A 17,011-nucleotide genomic window follows, 5' to 3' on the forward strand; every position below is an offset into this window, starting at 1 on the left:
CCAGAGGATATTAATTGTTGCTTATATACGAGAAACAAATGTGATTTTTGGCTGCAAAGAAACCACAAAATAATTCAGTTATACAGCACCTATCCACAACAACACCCGGCTCACTTTGTGTTAGGGAGGGTCACCTGATCCATCCCAAACTATAAGATTTTTTAGAAAGCTTATATCTTAAAGTTTGAAGTCTAATCTTAAAAGCAGAGAGGGTGTCTGTCTCCTGAATCCAAACTGGGAGCTGGTTCAACAGAAGAGAGGCCTGATAGCTGAAGTCTCTAACTCCCATTCTACTTTTAGAATCTCAAGGAACCACAACTAAGCCAGTGCTCTGTTGGGATTATATGATACTGTGAGGTCTTCAAGATAAGATGGGGCCTAATCAAGAGGAGAAGTATTTTAAAATTCAATTCTGGATTTTAAATTGCGCCAAAAAAGAGACGTTAATATAGAAGAACACGGATCTCTCTTTCTAGTCCCAGTTAGTTGTCTCATTGTGTATTTTGGATCGACTGAAGGCTTTTCAGGGAGCTTTCAGAGCAGCCTGATGATAATAAATTACATTAGTGGAGCCTAGACGTTGTAACATATTAAAACACGGGATGGTGTGACACCAGGTAAATACACAATTAGGAATGTGGAGAATGATACTGTCATTCAAATGGAAACCTCAGTGATCTGGTTCCTACCAGGCAAACGTGTGAAGCGTTGTTTTCGGTTTCATGTGGATTTCCAACATGTCATGCTTTATTGTGAGGTGTGCGTACTAGCAGCCATGTCTGTTACCCTTCGGAGGTGCCAGTCGCCTGTCAGTGAGCCAATGTAAGCCGATTAGAGGTGGGCGACTAACAGGTTTAGGCTACATCTGTTTCTTTTTTTCTGCTGCCAAAAATGTCGCTGAGCTCGCCAGCGAGCCATCTCGTCTCTGAGAAGTCCGTCACTCTGACATCACCTTAGTGATAGAATCTAATTTGCTCTTTCATGGGCCTTTATCGTATTTAGACTTGGCCAAAAAGCCGACTAGTTTTTGGTGGTGATCCCTGTTGGCTCGGATAAGATGTGCCCATGAACAGACCAGAGCTCGGAGCAACCGTGTTCGCCTTTCAAGCAGCCTGACTGAGAATCCTCCCCTTAACATTGCCGCCTGATGAACATCTGGCATCGCATTAATGGCCGTTTCCATGCTTTTACAGCAAGCCAACTATTTGGTTTCCAGTTGCCTCTGAACCTCGAGCCAATACTTAGATTAAGAGGGGTTTGGGGGTGCAAACACCTTTAAAGGTCGTTTAGCAAGAAATGAATAAATAAAAAAACAGGTGCAAAAACTGTCAATAACTGGAAAATGTGAGCACATTTTTGAAAAAGTGGCCCCAACTTCACCCTCACTCATCCTTCCTTAATACCTTGGAGCTGTTACATTACACCCTCCACCCCCCTTAACCAATCTCTCCCTACAGGCAAGACCCTGTTGCCCCCGATGACAGGGGAGCCCAGTTCTGACGGGCTGGTACAGGTGTCAGGAACTAAGCGGACAGATGGCAGGGGCCAAAGGCGAACAAACAACAAGGGTGCACTTCTTTACTCATCTTCTGGTTGGCTGGGCAGCCTGTCGCAGGACGAGCAGCGTCCCCCCCCCCCCATCCACCCTCTGGTGTCATGTGACCACAGGCTCAGAGACTTCAGAGGGCAGAGCAGGCATCTGATTGAGTCTTCTTTTTTTATGTTACACCTGAGCAGAACCCAGGCTTTTAAATTTATCTGGTCTCTTACAGGACGGTCACTGGAGGCGATGCTCTACAGACGGCCTCAAAATTCTGATGATCGAGTGATTTCCTGGATGTGCAGAACTAAAAACACCACAGCAATGTCAGTCTAACAACAAAATCCCAAAACAAGACTTGCGCAGATTGCAGTTCTAAATGATTTATTTTGTTCATCTGAATGCAAAGCTGCTTTTCTTTGCCTGTGGTTAAGGCCAGACTAACCATATCCGAAACCTTAAGCTTCACAGCTTCACTTTCATCTTTGTTCTTGCTCCTTCCTGCCACAAAAAACTGGATGATTTTCCCCACTTTAGTGAATTATCTTTCAAACATTCAAAACTGCTATTTAGAAGTGAGCACAGACACGAAGAAACATCTTATATTTATTTAATTACCCAAATCCTTCCTTTCCTGTCACACGCAGTCTGCTGAACATATTCTAGATTTATAATAAATTATTGTATTTGATGATTCATAGAAAAGGAGTAGTTTATAGGAGAGATTGCACATCTTGATTTTCCTTCCCCAGGACTTTGCTATGATGGACGGTCCAGGCGTGCCAGTAACCGCACAAGGCACCGGAAAAAGACTGAGGTAATGGGGAGTTGTCACTGATATGTTTTCTGCTTCGAGGCTTAACCTCTTAAGATCCATCAGGTCACCTAGGATTAGTGTTCAGTTGATGTCCCCCCATTTTCATTGACGTTTTGCCTGTTTGGAAGATCAAATGGAAAACTTTAACACAAAAAAACTAACCCCAAAATGTCTAACACCTCATTTGAAATGTATCATCTTCTACTTTATATATTTAAAAAAAGGCTATTCAGCATGTGGCTAAAACCAAACCAAGCCCTAGATGAGCTGCCAGTGACCTAAGATCATAGGAGAGCCATATCATTCCATTTATTTCTGAGCAAAATCATTTGTTGTGGGAGCAACGATGAAAGCAGTAGTGAGAAAAATCGCCTGCTTAATGAATTTGCTCTTCACGTCAGGATTGATTTTCCCCTGGTCTCGCCTGCTTTTGTCTGAACTCCTCTTCCGCTCTCTGTTAATTTACCTTCTGCCCCCTTCGTCTCAGACTTGCAGGACTTTTGTTATGAGACCCGGTGTGTGTTTTTCTTAGCGCCTCGTTCAGTTTCAAGTGTTCCTCTCCTCCACTACCGTTCAACAGCTCCCCTTTCACCAACACTGAAAGGAATGCAAACACACATCAAAAGAGGCCCTCTCATTTTGAAGATTTCCAGGCTTTGCTCTTCTTACTTTCTTCCTTCCTATCTTTCAGTGAATGCGATCCGTATGCTGGTAGGCTCTCTTTCCTGGCAGCGCGCACACACACACAGTCAGTTTCTCACACCAACTGCTGTCCCACACTCTGCTCACTTGGCAAACAAGGGACAGACGGATAAGTGAGGTCTCCAGCCCCTATGCCACCTGCAGACCTCTCTGCTCAGGTTTCTGACGGTGACACTCATGCAGGTTAACAAAACAACTCAAATGAGCCAAAATATGGTTTTGTTTTACATATTTTTGGATCTTCATCACACATTTTGTTTTGGAGCCATGGTTAAGATGAAAGACTTTTGATCTTTTTTTTGAGGTATTGTAGACTTTGGATTGTATACTGCTCTTCATATTTTCTTATTTGTCACCTTTAACATCTTTAACCCTTATGAGTACCTCCTGATCTGCCATCTTTTTGGTTCAGATTTGGTTACATTTAGGTGACTAAGCCTGTTAGATTAAAGTTGTCCTATGACAGGGATAATTCACATAAGCTGAAAAAACTGCTAAACCATTTTAAGTTTGCTTAACTAAAAGTCAGCTCTATAGCGTGACCAGCGGTGGATAGCACTTTTATTTCTTGTTACCGGGACGGTGTCCCACATTTGTATTTGCTCTACTTTACAGAAGTCAGAATACTTGGCTCTAACAAGAAACAAGCCGCTCAAAAAGAGACCTGCAGATGTACGGATGCATTCCTATTGAAACCTAAAGATGGTTACCAGACAGAACAGCAGCTCAAATAACGGCTGAACAACTACTGAGACACAAAATGGGAAAACATGGGTGAAGGAAGACTATTTTATAAGAATCTTTCACGTATGCTTACTGTATTTACTTAATAGTCAATCTGGGGGGAAAAAAAGAATCCATTTGTTTTTTAGTTATGACCTTTTTGACCAATCTATATTCTGCATAGTTTGTTAATTACATTACATATAACCTCTTACCATATTAGGGTGTTTCACATTGTCCCACCCACATTTGGTTTGTTGGAATCTGATCACCACACACCGTATGCTAGCATGCTTCAATAAAGCTGGCTAGCTTGGATCGAACTCACAATCTTTTAAAATGCAGTGACACACAATGACCACTAAACCATCTAACTGATGCCTTGATAATTGTATAATTTATATTTTTACTTATTTACTCTCCGTAGGAACGGAATTAGTTTCATGTTATTTTTAGGTTACGTAGGAATTCTTCAGCTGTCAGATCTAATTTACAGGTAGACAGGTGTACGGTGCACGGAGGGGAAGTGCTGGTGACAGGTTCACCGCAAGTTTCTTTTTTTTTACTGTGCTTTTGTTGCATCCCCTGCGTATTCAGAGAGCTCACGGCAAAATGTGGACATAAAAACATATGGTTTCCCCCTCTCATGGCCAGCTCTAACCACCTTGGCTGGACTTTCTCCTTGACTCTGTGACAGTTTCATAAGTAACCTTTAATTTAACTTCCCAGATGTTCTCTCCATGAGAGCATTTTTCACTTACCAAATGCTTCCTTCCTGAGACTATTCAGCTCATTTTTGGTCTTGGCTGCAACACTACCTAACAGTAAAATGGCAGTACTTTTTAAACCACACTCTAAAACTTTCACCTTTGGTTCACCACATTTGAGACTGTATTCAGGCAAATGTCCATTACTTAAATGTTTTAACTTTTTGATTTCTGCATGTTGTTTTCGGTGCCAGAGTAAAGAACATAGGTCATGGTCATGTAAAAGTAAAGTCATGGGGTAATGACCCACCGTAGATATGCTTGTTAGGTACTAAATCTTGAGATTATGTGGAAAACTTAGAGTTTTTTGACCAAGTATTATACCTTTATAGTCATAATAACCAATACCAATAAAACGGGTCACTCAACTGCGTTGGCCCTCTTTCTCCCAAGAGTTTATTTCACTTGAATTTATAGTTTTGGCTGGGTTTGCAGCCATGGCAGCATGCTATTTTCAGTGATAAATCTCTAAAAACCCAACAACAGTTCATCATTTAAGAACTAAAAATCCAACATTTCCCTTAAAAGTTGGTGGAGACCGAAGATCAAAGGTAAACAGGATAAGACTGAACTTTGGGATGACCACTGAATGGCAACGTGGCTCAATCTGTTATCTGTATAAGAAGGCAACTGTAGTCCACCATATAAAATTAAAAACATAAAAACATGTCAGAGTTGTTTTTTTCTTTATTCTTCCCCTATGTAGCTACAAATCTGTTACAAACGGAAAAAAAAAAAACTCTTGGGATACAATATTACAAATATTTGACATCATGCAAAATGCAGATGTCTTGTAAAACGGAAGATGTGACCTTGGCACCTTTAAACAAACCCTCAACTCCTTTCATAACACCATAAAACTACTTCATGTGGTTGATGCTGTTGTGGCAAAATCTGTACCCCATCAGTGCAAAACAGTCTGTATCAGACTAGGAATGTTTTTGTTGACAGATGATATGCCAAAATGGACGGCGACTACAAAGACCTTTGGGAAAAGACAAGTTTAGACTAGGACAGGACACATTCTCCATGGGTGAATCACTTCTGTGTGGAGAAATGTCTCCCTTTGAGGATTTGAAGCTCAGGTCTGAAGGATCATGAAAGCAGTTGAGACGTGAGAGGCCTGACAGCAGCACGTTATCCAGTAGTTTGATTCAGAGGTTGAAATTACCACAGGCTGCCTCACATGTATAGCTTCAGGTCAGCCAAGCAGAAAGGAGACGATTGCCACAATATGCTCTCTCATTGCCAGAGTGAAGGTTGTTTTAAGGGTTAAGCACTTAACTTGGCTGAGCTACTTTAAGATCTTTGCTTTAAGAGCAATTTAATGTGCAGTGAATCAAAGGAAGCCTGCAAATAATTTCTTATATCAATTAAAACCACTATGGCTCATATGTGTGAGCCCTGTTTTCAATCACAGGCATGTAAATCGGGGATTACTGAACTATTTTCTCTATTGCATTCCATGTTTGTATGAATCTACTATCCATTCCAAATGTTTACAATGTGCACAACACACTGGGGGAACCAAATCCCTCACCAAAGACCAAGTATCCAGTGGATTGCAGATCATACAGAGTAATGAGAAGCTAACAACTGATGTAATATAAAAGGCATCTAAAACAGCAGAGAGAAAAAAGCCCTGTGGATGAGTTCTTACTCCACCCCTGAACCTGACCTTTCCTTCTAGTAAAGGCAATATCCTGTGGTTGATCTCTTTGTCTCTCTCAACCAACAGAAAACAGATGTGGAGCTCGTGGCCTATATAGTACACGGTCACCAGCTGGAGGGGAAGATACATGAATGTGATTTTTTTTGTAATGGTCCTAACACTGTCAAAGGCAAAAAAAAACCAAAACAAAAAAAAACGAGTTTGGCGCAAATTTAGGTGTCACTCACATTCTTACATTTTCTTCCTGTTAAAAGAGAGTTTTTCTTTCCCACTGTCACCAAATGCATTCCCAAAGTCAGCCTTTGATCGCTGGGGTTTTCACCATATTATTTTATAAAATATATAGTATGTAAAACACCTTGAGGTGACTGCTGTTGTGATTTGGCGCTATATTAAAAAACTGAATTGAATTGTTTTGATCTCTATTAAATGATTACATGAAAAAGGGACAAAAAAATATCTGCCACGCATTCTTCTGCTGTGTAACCTTACACCTTAGCTGCAAAGTGGGAATGCTTTTATTTTTGCAAGTATTCACTTTTTTGCAAGAAGAAATGTCACAGGACTGCTGAATTTATCACAATTCACGGAACAACTATGCCCGCGCCAAACTTCACAGCAAGTTATTTTTTTTTAACATTTTCAAGTTATTTTAGCCAGTGTGGCCCCACCACACTGGTCTACAACAAGCATGCAAATCATTAATCAAACCATTAACTGATAAGCTGACGAGTTAGAAAGTTCTCATTGCTTACATATCTCAGCTGAATGAAGCTGAGCTGAGTCTGTATCCATGTAATGTGTGTTTTAAGTCCCAGCTGTCACTGGTGCCACCATGCACACTGCTGAGTCGTGCCTCCCTCTCTGAAGCATTTGGCCGGGGGTCATTCATCCTAAACGTGCTGTTAGCACTCACTCTCGGCCACTCCAGCTGTCACTGACCTCGACCACGACATCAGCTAAACTGCCACTCTGCACGTCTGTGTTCGGACGCTCCAACGAGCCAATGTTGGCATTTGCTACACTCAGGTTTCACTGTGGTGCGGCTTCCACGCCGTTGTGGTGAGTTTAGTAGAAGTGTCTGATAGCTGACAGTCTGCATGTGTCTGCATCGGCCACTCATGCCAGCTGCTGCCAATTCACAGTCAAAGCTTTAGTCACAGCAGAGGGACTCCCATTGAAGTTTGCTGTGTATGTGTGTTTATGCAGGCATCCAAAGCAGCTGTCAAAGCGCATCTTCAGATGCGATCCTAGTTGACCGGTAACAGTTATCAGGACCTAAAGTGCATTTTAATTTTTTATTTTAAATATTTTCACTAAAACTAATAATTACACCATTAGCTGCTAATTTCCACACTCCCAGTTTGTATTGCAGACTTTCAGTTAATTACTCAGACATCTCTTCTGCTCCAGAAAGAGCCTCAAAACTTTCCAAGAAGCTGAGAAGCTGAGCTGTGGTTCTCGATTGATCCTTATGTGTAGAAATGGTGGACCGTCCCTTTTCCCGTGTGCTTTTATGTGGCTGCTTCAAACTCTAAAAGTACTAAATGTGTAGCTCAAGGTGAGCCAAATGGCACTGTCCTCTAAATGCAAGGATTAGATTTAGTGTTAGAAAAACCACTTTAATGAAGCTGCATTCTTTAACCTAGAGCGTGACCTTCTTATGTCAGGCCCGTATGAACAGTAACATGCGCTTTGCTGTTAAACAACCTTTTTCTGCCCTCTTCACCTGAATTTTTTCACCCTGGAATCCACTGCTGCCCTGCAACCATGTTTTGGCATTACCGAGTTCACGCTCAGAGCAGCCTGACATTACAGAAGTTTTGCATGTGAAACAAATTAGAACAAAAATGGGCCCTGAAGATAACACGGCGAGGTTTTCATCCTACTTTCTCTCTAATGAGCTGATTACAAAACACAAGCAGACCTCTTTTTGGACCCAAGCCACAGAGAGAGAGGAGAGGATGGCAGCAACAGAAATGCAATGAGGGAGGAGGGGGAAGGTTTGGAGGAACTTGCTGAAGACAACCACATGTCTCTATATCCTAGCTCAACTCTGAGCTCCGACTCTTGTCTCCGGCTTCTATCTGAGAGGAGACTGTGGCCTGGCACTGACTCAGCGTGATGTGGAATCTAATATTTCCCATCATATGGAAATGTAAGAAAAGGAGCCCAGCTGCCCTGCCCTTAAGGCTGCGTTGACTTTGTAGCTATGGGAGGGCCTGGTGTAAATCACAACTTACAAACTCCCTGCCCTCTCCCCTTCCCAACACAAACCCCAGAGTTAGGAGCACAAACAGATCCCCCTCCTCTCTCTCTTTGAGCACGATGGCTGCATTTTGCTGCGAGTGGCCTCTGCGCAAACCCCGATCTCTGCCTCTGCATCAGATTAGGGCCAACGGCAAACATCACAGACAATACTGCATTGTCTGTTAGCCTGTGTCAGTCTATCTCACAGCTCTCAACCACACAGAAAAAGCCTGCTGGGTGTTTAATGAGGAAGTGACAATGATACAGTGAAGGGAAATCAGAAATCCTCCTCATCAATGGCACTAACAGCTGATTCCACAGCCAGTCAGGGGGGCAACATGGACTGAAGAAAGCATGCATGAGCTTGGAAACATTACTCTGCCTTCCCATGTGGTTTCCATTTGTTCACAATAAACAGGACACCATCATCACTTTCTACAGACTCAAATATTTTAGGAAGACAGTTCGACTTAGTCTAAAGATGTGAAGTTCAATCTTTAACCTTTTTTTATTTACAATACGCACAATATGAGAATGCAAATGTCTAATTTTAGTCTGGATATTAAACACCTTGACAACATTTGATTGTGCCCGTGTAAAAAAAGCTATTTCCTAAAGTGTGAACAGGTCAAAGGCAGACTATTTCTCTGTGCTGTGTGCTACATTTAATAAAAAGCAACTGTGGACAATATCTGAAGCTGATTCTCTGTAAGGGCTACATGTGCAGAAGAGTGCAGTGTAGTTTAGGTGCAAACTTTCTGTTTACATCTATAAATGCTAGCTACAACAGGAAGTGACCATATCTGAATGAAGTGGTAAGTTTTCACCTGATCATCGCTGAAATGCTTTGCAGTCTGCCTCTGTAGACTGTATGGGAGCATACAGACACAGTTTAATAAAATTCTAGAATTTCACTGGAGCTTGGACTTCTTTGATATCAGTTAGTACAAATAACCGCACAGCAGCCATATTATTGGTCCGATAATTTCATTAAAAATGCTTCAAAAGGCTCAGGCAGCATAAACACAATCCAGAGGTCCAGGTCAGGGACGAGGTGAAGCCTAGCAGACAGCTATCAACTACAGCCATCTGTCAGTCAAAGAGGCCACACCCCCTAATGATGCAAAATATGCAAAACAATTTAAACAGGTGAGTTAAAAATATCACACAATTAAAGCTGTTGCGAAGGGGAAAATTAGCTATAGAGACGGAAAATAACTTGCTGCTCTCATGTGAAGTTGGACATCACATGGACGTCTATGGGCACTAACAGACTGCTGGAGCCTCAAGTGGATGTTAAAGGAACTGCACCTGTTGATGTTTCCGTGTTGGTTTTATTTTTCAGCTCTTGAGGTTACTGCTTGTAGCTGATACAGGCTAATAATGTCTGGTAATCTACCATTTTTCTAACGATCCAAGCCAGAGACAAACACTTCATCACTTAGTCACAGGACTAAATTTAAAATATTCAGTGTTCGGCTTAAAAAAAAACATCCAACCTGTCACTTTCCTTTGTCCACAGAGTTTATCTTGCGGTGAGATAATAGAATAAGTTTCACCACCCCACCCCCCCTCCCTCCCTTCCTGCAAATGAACTGACCTGTGGTGACCTGGGTAGGGTTTCCCCGCAAGACCCCCGCTCTGTGACCACCATTGTTCCTTTGTAAGCTGATAGACAATGATGATGTTAGACCTGAAACACTTTTGGGAAACCAGGCTTGAGATGAGTCAGTGGAGAAGCGTCTGTGAAGAGTTTGACCGGGCTGTGTGTTTGTCCACCGCTGCTGCTGATGACACATCGTGCATCACACCAAGTACAATGTATACAAGAGTGGATGTGTTTAAGTTTTCCTCCCTCTTTGGAGAGTCTCGAGCTGGCTGAGGTAGAATTACATGACAGAGGAAGGCGATCGTTAGACCCTCAGTTTGGCTCAGTTTCCCTGAAACAACTTATTTCCGCCGCAATCGTGTTGAAGATGAAGGAGAAAGGCTGCAGTGATTGACGAGGTCAATCGGCCTGTAATGAGCTTGTCAGTTATTTTACTGCACAGCCCTTAAAACGGCTTGTTAAAACTACATTATCCTGCATTTTCACATGTGTTCTCACAGGCCATGTGTGCTCCTTTTGAATGTGGCGTGACCTCTGTTTCTGTGCCGGGATTCGAGTGGCCACTCGTACCCGCTCTAGTGTAAAGAGGACGGAGCCCAGCCCGGATATGATGTGAGCCTCTTTAACCTCACGCACTTGAGTCAGAATTGAACGGGACGCCTCGAGGGGAGAGAAACAACAAGTGTTAAAACAAGCGGGGATTGTCCTGCGCCGCCCGCCATGCCAGAAGCAAAGGAGACGGGATTGAGTGAAGGGCTCTACACATGAATGTAAGCGGCCATCTCTCTCTTTCGCTCGCACACTTTCCCCTCCGTCTGAAGTGCAGGCTGACTGTGAAAGATGGCGGTTGCACGCCGCCTTTTACTGCCGCTCTAAACGCCCATTAAAGTCTCATCAATTCATCCCTGCACATTTTAGTCCTCAGCACACCTCCCCACCCCGTCTGTCTGTGTGCTGCGGGTCTCACAGTGAGTCTCATCATCACCAAATCAGAGTGTCTAACAGATTTCATTAATACAATATCAGATATTTCTCACTTGGTCCACATGTCAGCTTTGAACTACATATTTCATAATGTTTTATTTTCTAAATCATAATCATTAACTTCGGGTTCAGCAAATTGAAATAAAACAAACCAAATTAATTATTTTACAGCATTTTTTTGTGATGGTGAAAATCAGTCGTTATATATTTAATCCCTGCATACAAACCTATACTAACACACAAACACACATCTTGCTCTGTAAGAGGTGTGTGATCGCACTTATCATCCCCTCAATAATGTGAATATTTAACAATTATGTTTTTTTTGTCTTTTAAAAGAGAAAGAGAAACTGATAATGAAACTGATGATATCACGTTTTCTATATTTTTAAAAAAGCACAATGGCCGTGACAGACGTGAAGACAGAATTGTGAGTTTCCTGATCTTTTTGACCCCTCAAATTTCAAGTCAAAACCCTTTTTTTAAAAAGCACACCACACGGCGTGAAAAAGAGGGAGAAATAAAACCATAACGGCCACGTCGATATGATAAGCAGAAGAACTCAAAGAAAATATATAAGTGGAAATGGCATTAAAAAAACCCATTAAAGACTCAGAATGGACAAAAATCCTGAGACACCACAGCCTGAAGTGAAAACAAATTAAAACAGAAAGTAATCTTAAGTTGTCAGTTATGGGACTCTCACAGAGACGGTCGCTTCAGGTTTTAAGGTGTGCTCAGAGAAGATTTTAGCGGGATAACTAAAAGCTGGTTTCAAACCGAGCTTCTCCAGAACCTTACAGAGCATCATGCGTGCTGCCTCCTCCACGCTCTGTTCAGGCAGATCACTCACCTAAAGCACATGGAGTGTGAATGCATCTGAAGCTGAGTATTTCCTGCTTTACGCTCAGACTGGTCGATTATTCAAATATTAAAATTTCACTTAGATTTGTCTTCCAATCATAATGAAAATCAATCAATCAAACCAATTTTCTCTTTAAAGATTCAATCTTTTTTGTGCACCTTAGTGCACCTACAGTAGTGCGCTTTCACCTCTCCCTAAAAGCTTAAATCTAATCACTGTTTAGTTCAGCTCAAGCCAAGATGGTTTAAAACACCCTTTGGTCAATGAGATCAACAAGAAATAAAAGTTTTAGAAGGAAGGATGTTGTCTGCAGCAGATTAGGTTTTAGCTTCAGCTCTTAAATTTTAGGTTCTTGGGCCTAAAGTTCAATTTAAAAATTTGAACTTGAACTGAAAATATCTCACCCTGACTCGGTCCAAAATTAATGTCTGTAAAACAACTTTGCAAAGCTGAGCAGGGACAACATGACTCACGGTTTTCTATTTACATTTAGTTCATCAGTCAGGGAAAAGAGCTGCAGCTGGTGACGGACTGCCTGTCAGGAGCCTGGAGGACATTTCCCGGTAGCCCGAGGCTCATTTTGGCTCGCTACAAACTCGAACGGTAATAAAGCAACAGGCAGGCAGGAGTTAACAGGCCTTTCATGACCGACTCATCAAGATCGACTCCCGCTCTCGCACACAGACTCTCTCACTACCATGTCCACGACGCTCAGGCGTGCACATGCTTCTGCTCCTCTGCCAGTAATGTTTAAGTTTTTCAAAAGAAAATGAAGGGAGGCGGAGGAGAGAGAGAAAAGAAGAAGAAGATGAAAAAGGCCCAAAGATGCAGTTACAGACTGAAATGACAGTCTGAGGCCAGCTCAGTGAAAACGGGAGCAAAAACACACACACACTCTGAATATATGGGTGTCGTTCTCAACTATTTTTCATAATCCTTTAATATAATCATTTAGCTCACTTTTGTATTTTCATCTGCTTTTAAAAATAAAATAAAATCAAGTAATTGTTTTGTGTCGATTAGCTAATATCGCCAGATTCCTCTTGACTCTTTTTATTGGTGCCTCCACAGCCTTGGAATTGAGTTTTCTAATCCACATAACTTTCCAAAAGAGGTGTCTAGTGCCTGTTCGATCAGCATACTGTTATTACATATCATATGCTGTAACAGCGAAAAACAACATTTTTGAAATATTGTCATTTTAGAAAATGTAACATGTATTGAAGTATTGATTTATTAACACTCACAATACAGCCTTTCCCTGGAACTCCCTGCACTTGTTTTTTTTCAGTGCAGATCGGGGGGGGAACAAAAGGCATAATAAACATAAAGATTAATTGGACACCTATTTTTTTTCCATGTCCCAATTCCCATGGCTATTCTAAAAATTGTAGCCTAAATGGAGTCAGATTGTCAGCCTAAATTGCTTTTTCATTATTTATTTTTCTTCTGCCGATCTACCACCAACAGCCAAGCATCCACGCATTCATCTTCTGGAGGTTCTGTACACTTTCTGGATTATAATCTGGATTACAATCAACTAACTGAAGTGATTGAAGGCACATATTCAAAGATTTGATGGCCAAGTGCTCATCAGTACGTCTGCAAAGTGTTGTCTGACGCTCCCTGCAGCAGTTCAGGGGTTTACACGGCACTTAAGGGAGCAAGCAGCAGCTATCCTTCATCCACAGCAGCTAAATTCCAGTGCAAACATTTTTCCGCTCAACCACAGAGGCCTCAGAAGCCCCACACACACACACACACCCCACAGCTACTGCATCCCGACGCTGGCTGCACTTTGTGCCATCACGAGGTGACAGGCCGCTGAATGGCTTCATTGGTACAGTGCAGACTGTGAGAGGCATTCTCTCTCTGTCTTTCAACTTTTGAGTTTACTCAGCAGGAGTGAGTGGTTGTGGTGTTGGAGAAGGAGGAGGAGGAGGGTGGTGGTGGTATAGGGGTGCTCCTCCCCCTCCTCAGAGTCACTTCACCCTCCAAACCCTCCTTTCTGCCCCTGTACGCTAGACTTCATCGGTATTTGCTTTAAAAAAAAAAAAAAGAAAAAAGAAAAGTACCCCCTCCTCCTCTTCTTCTTCTTCCAACACACACACACCTACGCACACACACACACATTGACTCCTTTACCAGTATGTGGTTCATTAAATTTTCTGCAGACTTCCAAAAAAGACACACACACACACACACACACACACACACACACACACACACACACAAAACAAAACAAAACAAAACAAAACAAAACAAAACAAAACAAAAAACAAGAAGCAGATCAATAAAATAGGGCCTGTGTGAAACGGGGGGCTTCAGCAGCACACGGGGGCTGCAGAGATGAAAGTGACATGGCCACTATAGGGTCTATGAACGGCACAGAGCGGAGCCCCCAAACTGAGGCTGAATGAGCTGAATAGGCTCATCCATTCTTCCCTCCTTTCACTCTCCATAGGCCTGAACTGTTGGAACTCTTCATTCCTCACAATGGCCAAACGCACTAAAACTTTTTCTTTTTTCTTCTCATGCAAATCACCTCAGCCCTGACCACCAGTGTCATCATGTGCAGCAAAAAAAACACACATGAACCTTCTCAGTTTTTAAAAAAAGGATCACAAATGCTGCCATCATCTGAACCTTTAAAAAAATCTAAAAATTCTTTAGAAAAAGCTTCATTTTGGCCTTAAAGTCCAAAAAAATCCCAATTTTCCTAAATCTGTGTCTCATTAACATACAAATAAATAAATAATAATAATAAAGCAGATTTTCAAATGTGACTTAGAAAAATTCCCACCAAAGACGGGGCTTCTTTCCCACTAACATTTAGGCCAAAGCAAGTAAGAAAAAAGGGGGACTCATAAAAGTCCACCCATGACTTTGGAGATCATTAGCAGCGCCTGTTAGATAGGAGGGAAAGCCAACAGCAAATATAGCTGCTAAAGGGCCCCACAAAGGCGTGAAGTGTTTGTTGACTGCTCAGGCTGCAGAGCAAACAGTAAACTTTGAATCTTTCAACAATAAGTACACATCTCCCACAGTCCAAGGCACTGATGTGTCCACCATTCCTCAGCTCACTGTTTGATTTTTGCTCCTTTGTACCATTACAGGATTAAAAAAGTGGAGCGTGTGGCTGACATCAGAATAACTACAATGAAGCAGGAAAAAAATATATATCAAAGGTTATTTTTGCTTGAAATGAAACAAATGAAAAGAAGATAAAAAATACAGTCGACTTTGGGTACGTTAGTGCTAAACTGTGAAAAGTGAAGCAGGAGGATTGGCGCCGGGTATTCTGATCACATCTCTTCCCATATGGATCAAGTTGCAGGAGCAAAAATTTTTTGGATTCCTGTGTCAGATAAGTTCAAAGTGCAAATGAGATGTGAAGCTGCCCTAAAAGCTTCATCTGCCGCTGACACGCAAGGCAGCCGAAACAGAGGAAGAAGAGGAGGAGGAGGAGGAACAGCAGTGAAACACTTTCTAACACAAGAGAGGGAAAAAAACCCAGCAACATTAAAGCGACTCCAGTTAGCATCTGCACGAACTTCTCCTACCTTCACTGACGTCTCTTTTTCTCCTCGAAGCTCTTCCAGCTCCGTGTTTTTGCCGGGGGTGGGGGGTTGGGGACTGTGCCAGGAGTCGAGATTCCCGTAAACTAGAACCGAGCTGGCACCAGCACTGAGCGACGCTCTCCAGGCTGGACGCAAAACTCCATGAACCGAGTTAAGAAAAGTTTGGAAAGCCGCAAAGTTTGCGCGACATTACACCCCTCTCTCTCTCTCGATCGCTCTCTCTCTTTCGTCTCCCGATTCAGAGCGCAGTGTCTAACTTTTTCTTACAATCCATCTTCCTGAAGAGGTGCGCTTGTGCGTGCTGTGCTGTGCTGTGCGCGCTCTCAGCTAACTAACCTCATGCTTAAGTTTCTTCCTTGATGCGCGTAAAAGTTTGGAAGCAAACGCGGTTTGTGTGCGTCTCACGGCAGTTGTTGCAGAGACATGCGGTGCTGTTGAGATCTTCAGACTGCTGATCTGTTTTCAATCCGACCCCCCTCCTTCTCTCTCTCTCTCTCTCTCTGTCTCTCTTCCCCCCCTCACCATCCCTCCTCTCACTCCCCGTGCTCCCTGGTGAGTTGGGCCATTTGCTGCACCAGATGGGCCGGGCTAACTCAATCCAGCAGTTGCAGAAAGCAGGGGGGAAAAGTTAGCTTAAGTTTCAGTTATTGCCCGGTTTTTCACAGGCTTCATCTTTAAGCGTGTCTATCTGAGCCGGGTTTAGACTTCACGCTTAAAATGCGCAAATCTGCATCAGCTGAAGCGCTGATGTTGGAAAAGAAATAAGCGCCTGGTAATTTTCCCTTTTGGGAGCAGTGATTTCTTTGAGTGGGTGGACACATTATCAAAGCGCTCTTTTATCATGAACAAACCAAAGGCGCATTCAGCAACAGATACATCCACAGCCTGTAGTTCCAGTCACAGCTTGTTGATTTAAAAAGTAGACAACAGGCAATCTTCATAATTCATGCTTTGTTTACTTCCATGTAGGCTTTTTCATCTTGGTTGGAACCTTTTATTGAGCGGTGCAGCAGGGGCAGCACGGTGCGGACAAACGGCATTTATGATGTGATGCATGTACAGTAGATTTCACCTCACATAACCCAGGCAGTGGCAGAGCGTTCAAAGGCTCATTTTGTGGTTCTTTTTTCAAAATATTAGATGTTCTTTTTTAAGGAAAGTGACGATGTGGAAAGAGGAGACAGAAACTGAGGGAAGCCAGGTCCACTCTGCACAAGTGCGCGAAGTTTACTTTTAATCAAATCTGAATTTAGCTGAAGAGTAAAAAGACTGAACTCTAAATCCTGCTTAAGTACAGATTCATGATAAAATAAATAAATAAAAAATACCCATAGTAACCAAAGTTGAAGGCCTCAATCTTAGAATATATACCCCAGCAGATGTTTTTCCATGTGAGCACCACTTTAATGCTGAAGTGCCTCATGGTGAAGCTGATTTACTGACTTTATCAGCCACAAAATGCCAAGGCAGCATCTTATTTGTTAAAAAAAAGAGGAACATG

General features: G+C 42.3%; 1 protein-coding gene across 1 annotated transcript in view; it reads right to left on the reverse strand.

Annotated features, from left to right (window-relative positions):
• Positions 1 to 16,018, reverse strand: part of gli2a (GLI family zinc finger 2a) — an 84,794-nt gene extending 68,776 nt beyond the window's left edge. Inside the window, exon 1 of the mRNA XM_040027424.1 lies at positions 15,493 to 16,018. The gene's annotated coding sequence lies outside the window, so the exon portion shown is untranslated. The remainder of the gene's footprint in view (positions 1 to 15,492) is intronic.
• Between the last annotated feature and the right edge of the window lie 993 nt (positions 16,019 to 17,011).

Source organism: Simochromis diagramma, unplaced genomic scaffold, assembly GCF_900408965.1.
Source record: "Simochromis diagramma unplaced genomic scaffold, fSimDia1.1 OVJJ01000343.1, whole genome shotgun sequence".
Lineage (NCBI taxonomy): Eukaryota > Metazoa > Chordata > Actinopteri > Cichliformes > Cichlidae > Simochromis > Simochromis diagramma.